This window comes from Anser brachyrhynchus (assembly GCF_964034855.1).
Source record: "Anser brachyrhynchus genome assembly, chromosome: 5".
Classification (NCBI taxonomy): domain Eukaryota; kingdom Metazoa; phylum Chordata; class Aves; order Anseriformes; family Anatidae; genus Anser; species Anser brachyrhynchus.
Window position 1 is genome coordinate 14,513,460 of NC_137699.1, and position 14,715 is coordinate 14,528,174.

The 14,715-nt window shown below is 38.5% G+C and overlaps 1 long non-coding RNA gene across 1 annotated transcript; it reads right to left on the bottom strand.

Moving 5' to 3' along the window:
- Window positions 1-8,773: 8,773 nt before the first annotated feature.
- LOC308195288 lies at window positions 8,774-13,193 on the bottom strand. The gene is made up of 2 exons (XR_013951397.1): window positions 13,154-13,193; window positions 8,774-9,716 (listed from the first exon to the last, which is right to left on the bottom strand). It is a non-coding gene; the product is annotated as an uncharacterized lncRNA (long non-coding RNA).
- Window positions 13,194-14,715: the final 1,522 nt, after the last annotated feature.

The following is a 14,715-nucleotide window of genomic DNA, read 5'->3' on the forward strand; positions in this document are numbered from 1 at the left end:
CTTTAAGTATAGAAATGACAGCTTTTCCTTTTCTTTTCCTTTTATTTATTTATTTTTTTTCTTTTCTGGTCAGTGCTTTGTCCCCGGTGAATATTAATGCGCCTCCTCTCATAAAACCGAAGAACAAATCAATGCTGTGTCTTCATCTGTTGTCTTTGCATTTGTAGCTATAGCAAATGTAAAAGTGTATTGGGGCAGCCTCAAAGCTTGTTTTCTACTCAAAGAAAAATTGCACAAGACAAAAAAATGCCTTTGAGGTTTAATTATACCTCTCCATTACTTCTCACTAGAAAGAAATGTACTGTAGCTATGAGTTCTTCCATAACCAAGATACCTGTACCTGTTGCTTTCTTCTTGCCAATTCCTGTTTCCTCCTTTTGCCCACGCTGTCAAGAGTTTCTCTCTTGGGCGCAGGTATGCAACCTCAGTGATGGAGCCTGGAAAAAAAATCATCTGATTCTCCCTATCTCTGTATGTCAGTTGATATGTTCATGCCTGATGCTTGATTATTGTTTTATTTTTTACAGGATCTGGCCTCACTTACAGAATGTTTTTTTTTGTTTGTTTGTTTGTTTGTTTTTGTTTTTTCTTTTTTTTTTCTGATCCCTGAGTGCTCCTCTCCATCAGCTGTTTCTTTCAGTGAGTATCAAATTCTTCTTCCCCACTTGTATGCCTAGTTGTCTCTTAATATTCTTTTAAAACAGAGGTACATTTTTCTTGAATTTTAAAGTGGTAGCATTTTGCTTGCCAAAAACAACTGTATTGGAAAAAAGCTTACATCCTCTCATTTCCTGTGGAGTTGCCTGAGTCACCTTAGGAATAAAACTGTTAGAGGGGCACTTGAGAATAAGCTATGTCCTCATTCTCTGATACTGTTGAGTGACTACTACCTTCTGGTCCTTCTCCATCTGGTACTTCTAAAACTTTTACTAAATGTACCTTATTTAACTGCACAGTTCCCACAGGGTAACATTTGCTTCACCTGCATAAATGAAAAACAAAATATGAAAAATGACCCTGTCACATCGTGGGGATCTGATGTAGCATCTTTCACCCCTACTACATTTGCTGTTCCAGCTGCCTGGAATCTTTCCAATCTTTCTGCACAATTCAAGGCTCTTCAAATTGCTACGTATCCAATTATATTTCTGGCCACATTATGCAAGACTAGGACAGAGGCCTCATTGATGGCCTGGGAAGGGAGGGCAGATCTTTGACCATTTTTCCAGCTGTTAACATAGCTTGTGATATGGAGATGCGGACTATTGAATAGTGTGTGCATTGTGGAGTTGTGAAAGGACAGACTTTGCCACTGGGATTTACCAAACACAATTACCACGTATTTGCAACAGAAATTCTGGGAAGTTTTATGAGGCATAAATAATGGATATATGTTCTCCCACAGGTTTATTGAGAGAGTAGCTGACAGTATCCCATGTGGTCTTTCTAGAAGAGTCTTTCTGTTATTACGCAGTAGCAGTGGCAGCCTTAAAAAATCTATTGTACTGTCATAGGCAACAGAGGTCATAGGGAACAACCTTCTGCCATAATGAAAATTCATGCAGATATTTTTAATGATAGATGATGAAATCAAATGTCTTAAGACATGCAGACAAATCAAATAAGAGACATTAATTTTGTGTCAGTCATTTTTTGCTCTTAAACTTGATTTTCTTCACCTATAATGTTAAATGTAGAGACCAGAAAATGTGTAAGGTGCTCAGCCTTCGTGAACCCACCAGAACAATGGCAAAAGAGTGAAAATAGTGACAACTCAGTCTGATTATAGCAGGAAAACTTGGGTCTGGGTTTCAAAGCCTTTTCTTCCCTTTTTTCCATTTGTTGTTGTTGTTGCCAAGACATAGTAGGACCCTGTCCAACTGCTCTTGACCTAATTGTTTCTTCCCTAATTGTGGAATAATTCTGCTATTTGCTGGATGATTTCCAGCCTCTCCCTCCATAAGTGGCTGAATTCTACATGCTTGGAGGGACATGCAAATTTAAAATTACGAGTATTATAATAAAGACTGCAGAATGAAGGAAGGAATTTTGCCCTGGTGTTTATTAGTGTACAACACATTAGCAATAATTTTTGTTTTTCTAATTAATGACAGCAACTTATTGAAGTGGAATGTAATAAGGAAAGTTACTGAGCTGTTTTCATCCATGGTTCTGAGACTGTGTAAGTATAGTCATCTTCTGAAGAGGGAAGCTGGCATAGAGAGGAGCTAAGGAAGTTGTCAGGGCACCCGGGGGCTCTTGTGTCCAGGGGCCCTGCGCAGCCCCACATGGGACCTGCAGCTGCCCAGGGCTGCACAGCCCGATGTGAGCAGGGCCTGGGTACTGCCACCCCTCTGGGTGCTGGCTGGGGGAACACACGGTGGGTAATGGGGAGCAGCAGCTGGGGCTTCAGACAGGCAGGTTCCTTTGGTGTCTCTTGTACTGGGTTGTTTCCTTAGCCAAGCAGTTGGTTGTGTTAGTTCTGCAGTACTCTTGGAGAGCAACAACCATGTTCCAACAGCACTTAATACTTCTGAGACAGTGACTTGTTTTTTCCCCTTTTTTTTCTGGAAGGAAAGGGGGTGAATTGTAACAACTTCCGAGGTTTAATATGACATTCTGCCTCTTTGCAGTTATTCTCTCTGTTTATAAAGTGCCTAGATATACATACTCCACTTGCAGATCGGATTTGTGTCTCCAGCCATGTTGTTTCAATCTTATCTCAGGAGAATGAGGTGGTATTTGGTGGCGGTCAATTTGCAAATATATCATTTTTTTGATGAACAAAACAAGATACTGATTTTATTATTATTAATTTATTTGTTTGTGTGTTTTAAGCAAAGCATAACAGTTTAATATTTGTCTGGAACACTAATTTCAGTGAAGGATGGAAGCCCGGCGGAAGGTATTAAGAAGAAAAGAAGAAGCATCCCGTAAACTTACTTTCTTGGTACCTTGGGGATGGGTTATAGTGACAGAAAAGAGTAGTTCTTTTACATTTTCCAAGGAAGTCATACACCTGATCCACATGCCAACTGCATCAACAGAAATCTTTTGAGCTTCAGGCCTTTTCAGTCAGCATTGTGGAGGAAGTGTGGAATGGTTAAATTAGACTGAGGAAGAAAGATAAAAGGAGGCTATACAAAATAGACTGGTTAAAAGATAAGCCATGTACAGATACTCTCTACACCAAAGTACACGAGGAATTATCTATTGTGGTTTAATGAGGATTAGATAAGAGTAATAGAGATTTAGGATAAAGATCTAGCCTGTATATCAAGGAACCTTCCCAACCATAGAAACTTTTTGACAGTAGAAAACTTTAAGGCTTTTATCTCTGTGGTCTCTTAAAATCAGATAACAACAAGAAGTGTAACTTCTGGAATGATACCTTCCTACACTTAGGAAAAGTGTTGTATGCTTCAATAGCACTTTTTGTGTTTAGTTGGTAGGTCATTTCTAACTAAGCACTTGGTAGTTTTCAAGAGAGTTGTCTGTATGTGTACTGGGGTGTGTGGGTTGTACTGAGTCTGTGTAGCTATTTACTTCAGCTATGCTGGGGCCTAAAATTTTCTGTGTGTTGATACTTCTAGTAACTTCAGAGAAAGACCTTCATTCTATGAAAGCATGATTACACATTTTCACTGTTTGCAATACTGAGGGAAAAAGGAAGGGCTGTGTATAGGCAGCACAGGTAAAATGTAAAGGGTGCAATGGAAGACTTGCAGAAGATGCAAGGGATGAGATGCAGTCAGTGTTGCTCTTCTGGTTCTGTGAAATGCCAGGTGCAATAAGGAGCTAGTCTTTACTATGATCGTAGAGAATCTGACCAAATGACTGCCTTGTATAATGATTTCTCTCGAAAGACTCTTGTAACTTTTGTTAGGCACAGGGAGATTGTTCTTTTGATTGCTGGTAGTATTCATTTATCTTCTGTCTCCGTTGAAAATGGCTCTCTGTTAGTAAGCACGCGTTGCAATGTGAGACCTATTTCTGATAGAAATGCTTTTAATATATCCACTACATGAATAAAGGACCTAACGCTTCGGGCTGTTTAGCTTTTATGGCATTGGTGTAAAAGTTTTACTAGAGAAGTAACCATGCAGGAAATATTCCTCACTTTTTGTTTTTAAACTAAACTGGGTAGCATCCTAGAAAGAGTCATTATCACACAACCAGAAGATCTAGCAATATTGTAGCAGACACTTGATAGAACTCCATTGTCTGTTGTATGCAGCTTAGGTTACAGGAACATAATGAATGCTTTTAATTTGATCCTACAAAACTATGCAGATTTACATTTACAAATGTACTTGCAATAGTTTGTTCTGCTCACAAGTCAAAGTGGATATATTTAATGTAACTTTCATCGAGGAGTCATATGTAGTGCAGTGTCTGAGCAAATATAGCTCATTGACAATCTTTAAATACCCTGTTAGAAGACATCAGAAGAAATGCATATTCTGGCTAGGGTGTTATGCTAACATGGCTCAATATAGCTTCTGGACCAGAGCTGACTCAGACTAACTAACTGGAAACATAGCCAGTAAGAATTCAGATTTGCATGCGTACCTTACAAGCTCTTTTTCTTTAGTTGTCTATAAAGTCCTATCAGATTGCTGAATAGAGATATCAATTAATGTATCAAATACTAATATCAAATACATTGATTCTTAATTCCATGGGGGAGATTCTGCTGTTTCACCTCCTGTTTCATGAATTTTCAGCAAAATAGTATTCCATTTTGTTATTACTTTGGAGAGAATAGAAGAAAAAAAGAACCATGTGTTTGTACAGAATTTGCAGCAATTAATTATACAGGTGTGTATATGTGTGCATGTCTGCCTGCATCTTCTAACTTCTAAATCCAGACAAACTATACATAGAATCACTGAGTAAATAGAGAGCTTAATAATGTTCTTTTTGTGGGCCTATTCTTATAACTGGGCTTGAACTTAAAAGTGCATGGAGTATACAGTTTGTACAGGATACCAAAAAAAGCATCTACTTTTGCAAGAATTGCCTAGCCTATGTTAAACCCAATTTAAACAATTTTGGCTTTAGCTTCATTTTAAAGTGATACAATTAAGTACTTTTCAGAGGAAAATACATGTAGATGTCTCTGATAGTATTAAATATTTAAAATGCACATCATTGGTGTAAATTTTGTGATGGAAAATAATTTTACCAGAGCAGATCAAATGAGAACATCACATCTCCCTTGTTATAAGTGTATCCAGCTCCTTGAATTATTCACCACTGTATAGCTATATGTACATAAAATATACATGCAGTAACTATATAAAGTAAAGCCTGTGTGAGTCTGTTGAAAGCATGCCTGGAATATGTTCTGTAATATCCCAAATCACAGATCAAGAATAAAGCACAAAGCATAGTTAGTTCTGTGTTCTCCTATAAGGATTTTCCTGAACATGACTGAGTGCTCCAAGTTGAGAAGTATAATGACGGTGTATGTGACTGTCTCTTGGGTAGGACTTCAATTGACCTAGTATGAAGGCTGCAAAGTAATATTGTGCACTGCTTGCCTTAGCCTTAATATAAAGTCAAAATTTTGCTATGTATAGCATTGCAACGAAAAAGTAGTATAGGAAAAGTTTAGCTGGACTTGAAAACTTCCACCATTGCTGGCAGACAGCTAACATTAGTCACCGAGACAAGCAAATTGGTTTAAAGAGAATCACAGACATACTACGTTTTCACCACATTTCACCTCCTTTTCGTTTGTCACGTTTAGAGTTTGCACTGTGAGCTCTCTCGGTCCTTTACTCCTTCTCACCTTCATTACTCTATCTCCTGTTCATCTTTCCCTTCAAAATCCTAGCTCTCCGGACTTCAATATGTGCAGGCTGCTGTTGCTAGCTTCATTCAGGAGCTCCTTTTCTACTCTCTACAGCAAGAAATATGTTGAGGTCATTAATTTATTAATTAACTTAAAACAGAAAGCTGGAAGGAGTGGAAAAGATGTCGCGTAGAAGGAAAACAGTGTGGATGGTGGTTAGGGGAGTTTAGTGTACCATGGAAACCTGTTTTGTGATCCCTGATTCGTATTTCTAGAATTCCTCTCCAAGCACAGCACAGTCTCTAGCTGAGCAATTACTTGATCTGCCTCCTCTTGCATATGGATTAACATATGCAAGTCAGGTAATCTTTCTAGTGTGGAATCATGTCTGTAAAATGGGGGTGATAGTTCTTTATCTTGTAAATGAAAATGCAACAATAAGTTCATTAACACTTTGAGGTGGCTGCATACTTAATTAATAGGAGATATATTTGCATGACATAAGTGGTGAAGCAATGCAATTGTTTCTTTTTAACAAGTTTCATACATTTTTTTAAAAAAACAACTATATCATTTAAAAGTATCTGAAATTCAGCTTATGTGAAACTAATCATAAAAAACAGTGATGTCCTTTTCTGCAAAGGTTCAGAAACAGGATATTCTGTAAGTACTCAGGTAGTTATTTAACTTGATTTTCCCTGACTCCACAAGGCTTATCCATGTTTTAGATAACCGTCCTGATACTGTGACTTAGCTACTCTGGGTAGAACTTTGAAGGCTGAGGTTTGTCAACAAATTTACATTGAATAATGGAAATGTAGTGCTGTAGTTCATTGGGTCTAAGGAGTTGATCTATTCCTGTCTGTATCAATAATCCTAATAAGATGACTGTAGTGCCTCAGTTTCAACCCTGCAAAAAGAGGAACTATGGGAATGACTTTATAAATTACTTTGAATGGTCCTAAACAGAACTTGGAGGTCTTACTATTATTGCAGTCTATTATGCTAAACAGAAATACAAAGCTGCTTTTCCTTTGGTACTGTGTCTTCTAGGTGAGAACTCTGCATTGCACATAGATTGTAATTAGTTAGCTTATTTTCAGCAGTCTTATACAGTCATAGAAGGCTTAAGCAAACAGTGTCAGAAAACAACTCTATGCTGACTTGTTGAAACAAGTGACAGCTGTTTGCAATGCACTGGATACATGTATTCTTGGTTTTGCCTAACAAATCTAATCTTTGAAAGAAAGATGGATAAACTCTCCTGGTTTGTGTAATCTCTTGTAAATATGCTTTAAATTAAACAGATGTCAAATTGTCATGCTTGTAATGCCATACGTGTATGAAACCTTATGCAGAATCTGCATGACTACACTCCAGCAGCAGTGCTAATGGCATTAGTAACGCAGTAGTCAAACAGCCCTTTCTGAAATGGAAATAACAAAAATGATAACTGTTGTGTGAGAGGCCAATCATTTAAAATCAATTCCATCTCACATGACACTATGGTCTACACATTTTTATAATTCTTAATTTCCTGCTTTGCTAGGTCTTTCCTCTGGACCTCTAGGTCTTGCATCATAAGAAGTAAGGTATGTCTTTACTTGCTCCAGCAATTTATCGTTGCTGGAGCAAGCAGTTTTCCCAGGCCCACAAACTAACAGGAAGATGCTTACTTTGGTGCCTGAGTACAAAGCAGTTTGGGTAGCACTGCATTTACTCAGTTTGAGTCCTTCTAAACTAACTCACTCTAAGCCAGGACGCTTGAGACCAGAAATAAAACTATGGCACTGTCTGTCAGATATGGATATAGTGGCACAAGTATGTTCTGTGGCATCAGAGACACTGGTTCATGACAGGTAGCTGTCAAACTTGCTAATGGTGAAATGTGCTTTTTGTGTCTTTTTCTTGTTATTTTTCAATCTGCATCAGTTTTGCAGTCAGTTGGGAATGAGAGCATCAGACTGCAAGAATAACAAAGGAAAGCAGAGAAACTCCAAACCATCTAAATGCAGCCTGATCTGACTCAGCAGGCTTAGGAACCAGCAGATATGTGTCCCTGTGAACTAGCCTGATCTAGCCACAGCTCATCACACTGTGGTAGGCGGATGCCTTCATGATGTCCCCATTGTGGGTAAACCAGCCTACCTTACACCTTCTGACACATATACTCATTGACAGCATGACAACTGGTGGGAGGCAGCATTGTGACTTGGCAGCTGTTAGATCTGCCACTGCAAGGCAAGTCAAATAGAGCCAATTTGTGCAGTTCTCAGCAGCTTTTTCAGATTGCTTGAGCAAAGAGGAGGACAATGAGGTTTATTCATATTTATTTATTTATTTATTTATTTATTTTATTTATTTTTGAGTCCAAGCCCTTTTGTTTTAGTAGGACTCTGCGGAGAATTCAAAACCTTTCCCTCAGCTGACATTCCTTGACTTCCTACAGGAATGTGAGTAACAAGAATGAAAATGTCTCTGAGAAGCTGTACTGCCAAATTGCCTTCTCTGCAGTCCACTCTTGGATTCTGGTTGTCTGCTGCGATATGTGTCAGACAGCAGAGCATCAGAAACATCTCTTGCTGGCCATACTCATGATAGGCAGGTACCGCATGTCACCTTCACTTTCCCTAATACAAGGAGACAGTATCATGAGGAGTGTCAGTGAAGATTTACAGCCCATTGAGATCCCTCTTTCTCTTTCCCAGGAACTAATGTGAGCAATAAAGTACACAAGCTCATGAAACTACATAACTCTTTTTGTCAGCTGTGTCACTTGGATTCAATATATCCCATACTAGGTGACAGCAATGTCTGCTATTGTGTGGTGAATGTTCCAAAAAAAACACCAAGTGTAGCTCTCACCCTCTCCCAACCCAGCAAACAGAATCAAACCTTTGCACACTAGCAAGGCAAGTCTTGCAGATACGTTAATTTATTTGCCTTATCTCCTAATTTCATTTTGTTAGCTAGTTCTGCTTCTTTTGCTTTCTTGCATGCTTTTTTCTTTTTTTTTTTTTTCCTTATGTCCCTTTTCTTTCCTCCAGATACAGAAGAAGCAAAGTGCTGTTGCATCATTATAATTCTTGACAACATAATTCCTTTAGGTCAAAAGCAAAGCAGTGTAGCTTTGAGGAAATGAGCATTCCCCTCCTTTCCCTAATGGCAAAGTGAAAGCTCCAAACAGATTTGTCACCTTTGAGAAAATAAAAACCCATGAGTGATTATATACTTTTGATTAAACTTATTGCAGTGTCTTCTTCTAATATTTTGCAGTACTTTTGCTAGCAAAAACGGCTTCTTAATCTTCATGTAGAATGCACAGTAACACATCTGAGATTAATGGAGACATGAGAAATCATTCACTTATTCACTGCTGGATGTTGGGACAAATTGGCAAATGTGTATGTATTCTTCCTTTTTGCTGAATTGGACTGTGGTGCTGCCTATCATAACTGTCTTACCGAAAACTAGCAATATATCTTCACTTGTGGGACAGCTGTGAAAAAGGAGAATTGTGCTGAGGAAAAAACCTGTTATGACTTGGCAGGATGTTAGCATTGCCACAGGTAAACTAATTTGTGAAGGCTGATTTCTGTCCTAGTTGTTACTGCAGAGCTTTGAGTAGCTACTACGTAGGTGACCAGAATTTTTCACAGTAGTGCACAGGCTGACAGATGACTTCATGCTAGAAAGGTTTTCTGCTCCTTGGTGATATTTCAGGTGACATTTATTAGTTAGTAATAATGCAGTGAATTTATACAGGAGATAGCATCTGACTCTTCACACCTGACTCTTCACACCATCTGTGGGAATTTATTCATAGAGCTGCACAGCTGAATCAGTGATCCATTCCAGCAGAATCCACACTACATTGTCCAGAGCTTAGGCATCCTTGTTTAAATCTACGTGAAAACTGAAGAAGCAGAGCAAAAAAGTATGTTGGTTACCATAAGCAATGAGTCGGTGAAAGAGCAGAAGTCTATAAAGGATGGAGAAGGAAACCACAGAACCACAGAACGCTTAAGGCTGGCAGGAACCTCTGGGTTCATCTGGTCCAACCCCTGCTCAAGCATGGCCGCGCAGAACAGGTTGCCCAGGACCATGTCCAGGCAGCTTATGAAGATCTCCAAGGAGAGAGACTCCACAGCTTCTGTGGGCAACTTGTGCCAGTGCTCCGTGACATGCACAGTACAGAAATGCTTCCTGATCTTTAGATGGAACTTAAACCTGTTCCAGGTTGCGCCCACTGCCTCTTGCGCTGGGCACTACTGCTATGCTGGGCACTGGAAATGCACCATGGCATGTGTTCCTTGATACAATACATTATAATGTAACCGGTCACATGTTGTCTGGAAATAGTGCCTGTTTTGGTCTTTTTTAACAATGTTGGCTTAAACAATTCAACAAGAATAAGATACTTGAAGATTATGTTCTTTCTAGGTCTGGCAGGGTTGGGTGAATATTCAGTTAGCCAGCTCTGCTCTCTCATACCTTAACCTGTACCAAACTATTAAGAACTTTTAAAATATTTTCATATTGTAATCTTCAATTTTCATGATACAGGCCTTTTGCATCTTATTACTGATGCTTTAAGCAAGGGCTGAAATGCGAGGTTTTTTGGGGCTAATGAAATAATATGTTTCCATAAAAATCAAAACAACTGGAAAGGTTTAAATTAGAAAAATGTACTGTATGCTTAGCTAATTATGTTGGGATTTTTGGTATGTTTTTGTTTTCAGTCAGGCACAAGCTAGAAACCTGTGGGCTAGTGCTGCCTTGTTTTTCCTTCTCCATTTAGCAGTATGGGAAAGGAAATTACAGTTCTAATTTTGCTTTGTTTTTATTGGGTTTATTCTTTGTACTCATAATTAATATGTTCCATACTGCAGAAGGGTGAAATTATATGCTCATTATGGAATTAATTAAAGTCAGATTAAGTCAATTGATTCCCCTCACCATCCCTGCTGTGCATATACTTTTTGGGGCCTTTTGGCACTGAGGCGTCATTACATTCTCTAATTTCCTCAGGCACTAGGTAGGAACTACCCCCTCCTAAAAGAAGAAATGCAATTGCACTTGTTCTCAATTCCAGTGCTCCCATTGCGCTTAAGTCTTGGCAAATTGCATGAGTCAACCTGAAAGTCAACTTTTTTCTTCACTGTTTTTCTTTTTTCTTGTCAGAGCCCTTCCAGGTGCTGTTTCTGAGCTTGCAAACCCTACTGACAGGGATAATTCCGTGTACTACAAGTAAATGAAGTTAACTGTATATTCCACAGTCACTCCTAGGAATGTTCCCCTCAACCTCTCTGCTCATCCTTCCCCTTTGTAATTCCTGAATGAAGTTCAAGAGCCTGTGTCAAACAGATGTCTCCAGCCGTCCCATTACGCCTTGAAAGTCAAACATTAGGGCCACTCGCTACAGGGAGAAGACAGTACTGGTTTCATTGTTTTACCCCAAGCACAGACAGAATCCACCGTGGATGACAATAGAAGCAATTCATATTGTAGTAAATGTTTCAGGTTTAAAAGGCATCCAAATAAGAAAAATGGGAGAAGAATACTAAAATTCCCTACAGAGGTGTAAATTGAAGCATTAGAATTCTTGAATCAAGACCAAGAAGAACAAAAACTAGAAACAGAATGTGGAAGTAGTGCTTCTACTTTACGGTGTGAAGTTCAAAAAGCAATCAATCAAGCAAACAGGATCTCTCACGATGTGATGGTATAGGCAGAAAAGGCAAGGCCAAAGTTCTCAAGTTCATGCACCTTACACTGGCAGGCTAGTTCATACCGAAATGGAGTGAGTGAGCAGTGGCTGCTCTGCCTTTTGGAACTGGAGATGTTTAGTACATGTGTAGCTGCTCTTTCCCAAACAATATGATCTTTGTAGTATGACAAAGTCGTAAGGAAGTATATTGAGAATAAATATGATAAACTGAAGAATTCATACAGTATTAAATTACATCTCCAATACAGTTACCCAAAGATCTTAGCAAGTAAAAACATTTTTCAATAATTGAAGGATTTTTTACTGTTTAAAAAATAAAAACCAATGAAAAAATATTTAATAGAAGGGATGCCACCCGTATAATAGCAAGCACATCCCTGCTGTGATTCTTCTGGAGCTGTTGGTGCAGGGGAAGTGTCTGTATTCTCAAATGATTATTTGTGTAATATCCACCATGTAGTTTAGTCCCATATTTTGTTGAGGGTGCATTTTTTATGCTTGTTGTCTTTGCCTTTTTTGTGCTGATCTTTCTATCCTTTTTAAAAAGAATGTTATTCTGCTTTGTACTTGCCAAGGGAGTCATGCAGGTTCATTCTATTTTGTTGAAGTTTCTTTTCTGTTAGAACAGCAGATAGCCACTTACTAATTAAAGTAAATGCGCACACATGAACGTCTCCACAGTGCTTTGTTTAAGATTGATACTTCTCCTGCGGCTATTTCTCCTTTTTGATAAGGAAGGTATTTGTGCCCTTTATTCTACTTGCGTTGCATCTATGTTCACTTTGTCATTCTGAATATCATTGGACTGTGGTGAGATTAGTGACCTCTGAACTGTTTTCTCATGTCTGACACTCATTCGCTATGTGACTTGTGCAAGTCGGTAACAAGTCAATTGCTACTTGAATTGGTTGTTGTGGATGTTCAGTACTGCTAAAAAAGCCACTAAGATGGAATTTTAAGATAGCTACATAACTTAGCACAAATCATACTAACATAATTGGGATAGCTGAGCATCCTACTTTAAGCTTGGTCAGCTACCTTTGAAAATAAATACCATTAGAATTAATGCTTTAGCACTGCTCTCCAACTACTGAGTTGTAAAAAAAAAAAAAAAAAAAAAAAGTTATCTTTATGAAAATTGCTTTCCTAGTGAGGTTACTAAGGTGATAAGCTACTTCGGAATAGCTAGTTGTGCTTTCATAATTTTAAGGCAAATATGACTGGAGGTGTCATGAACTTAGTAGGTTTTTCATGGAAACCGTTACTGAGATTAAGCAAGGTAGATGTATAATTAGTCTGTTAGTACTGCAAACCTATTAATAAGAAAGTTTAATTCAAAGGTATATTTAATATTTGTTCCAGGAGATTAAAAAATTGTGAATCTGACATATGTGGGGGGAAAAAATAATTTCAGCCTGCCATTCTGAAACTTAATCTGGTTGTCCATAGGAGTTTTTTGTTGATGTGACCCCAGCTAGAATATTGAAGATTTGTGAGAGATGAGAAATCCCAACATCCTCACTTTGCAGACAAGCAACTGAAGTGCACAGTGACTTGCTCAGTCTTACAGGAAGTCTGTGGTGAACATGGACTTCAGCGTAGATTGTCTAATACTTTCTTACCTTGGTGTCTCCCGTCAGTACAGGCAGATGCCTCTAAAATACTGGCACTGCCATTAAGTGTATTTCCATTTCCTAGTCCACCTTTAATTAGGTGCAATGCAGGAGAGATTATATTTTTAATTGCTACAAGGTGAGCTGTAACTTGGAAATGCTAACACTGATTTTCTGTTCTTAATCACTGCGCTTATAGAAAGGGAGGAAAATATGGAGACCTGCAAGTTTCATGAATAACACTTTTAACTGATTCCAGCTCTGTCAGGTCCTGACTGCTAACATTCTGTTTCTCTTCAGTGTACTTGCATTTTTTCTCCCCTTTGCTGGATCATTGATTTATTGTAGTTAATCTTTTTTTTTCTTCTTTTTTTTTTTTTTTTTTTTTTTCCTGCTATTAGTAGGCCAGGAGACACCTGACTGCAAAAAAACCTGGCTAGATTCCAGAACTGAAAGACATAACTCTATGCTAGCAACTTTTCACAGTGTGGAATGAGCACATTTGAGCAACCTGATGTAGGGGATGGTGTCCCTGCCCATGGAAGGTGGCTGGAACTAGCTGCTTTTTAGGGTCCGTTCCAACCTAAATCATTCTATGATTCTATGAAAGGAAAATATAACATTGAAGGCATGAAAGTCTGACAAGCCTTCTGCACTTACATATGGAGACATTTACATTCTTTTTTGATGTTACTACAAATGCCTCTGACATGCTGTTCCTTATTTGTTCAGGTGATCTTGATGAATGTAACTAATTGTTCTACTGCTGTTACCTGTTTTAGGTTGCCTAATAAGTCTTCATGAAATACCTGAACCATTACCCTTTTAGTCTTTGAAAGGATGCTATAAGCGAAACTATTAGATCCAGCCTTTCAGGTGCCACACTCAAGACTTATAACTCACAATGCAGTATTATGTGAAAGAAGCAATGGAGCTGCTAGCAGGAATGGCATAAAGAATTGGCGTGCTTTTATTTTTTAATACTATAAAAATTATCAAACTCTGGGACAAGAGGAACGTAGTGAAGCTTTTCTCCTTTCTTCCTTTTCCTCTAGCAATATTCCCAGCTGAGTTTGCAAGGCCTGGAAGGGTTTAAAGGGAGAAGGAAAGGAAAATAGCCTGAATGGCCAGAGTACTAAAGGGTAGAATTTGACTTTTTTTTTGGTACTTTTATGATGGAAAGACGCAGCTGAGCCTCCACTTTTGATTTAGCCCTTTGGACATGGTCAGAAATTTTTCTGTATTAAAGTGCGTTATGGAGATTACTAGCAGATCACTCCTGGAAGAGTTAAAATAGTTCTCTAAGTGTGTTCTGGTACAGAAAATAAATTGGATCTCAGAAGAATTTAGCTCTGCTCTTTAGAAAATTGATGATATCTTCTCTGCATAAAGGAGGCCCTTTTATTCAGGGATTACAAGCAGGTGTAAAACAAGTCAACAGAAGACTTGGGAGGCAAATGAACGCTACCTTGCCAGTCAATAGATTGGAGGACTAAAGTATGTGCAGTAGTTAAATGGATTCTCCAAGGTTTTTGTGGACTATGAGGAGTTCAGGAGACTTGCATGCAGTT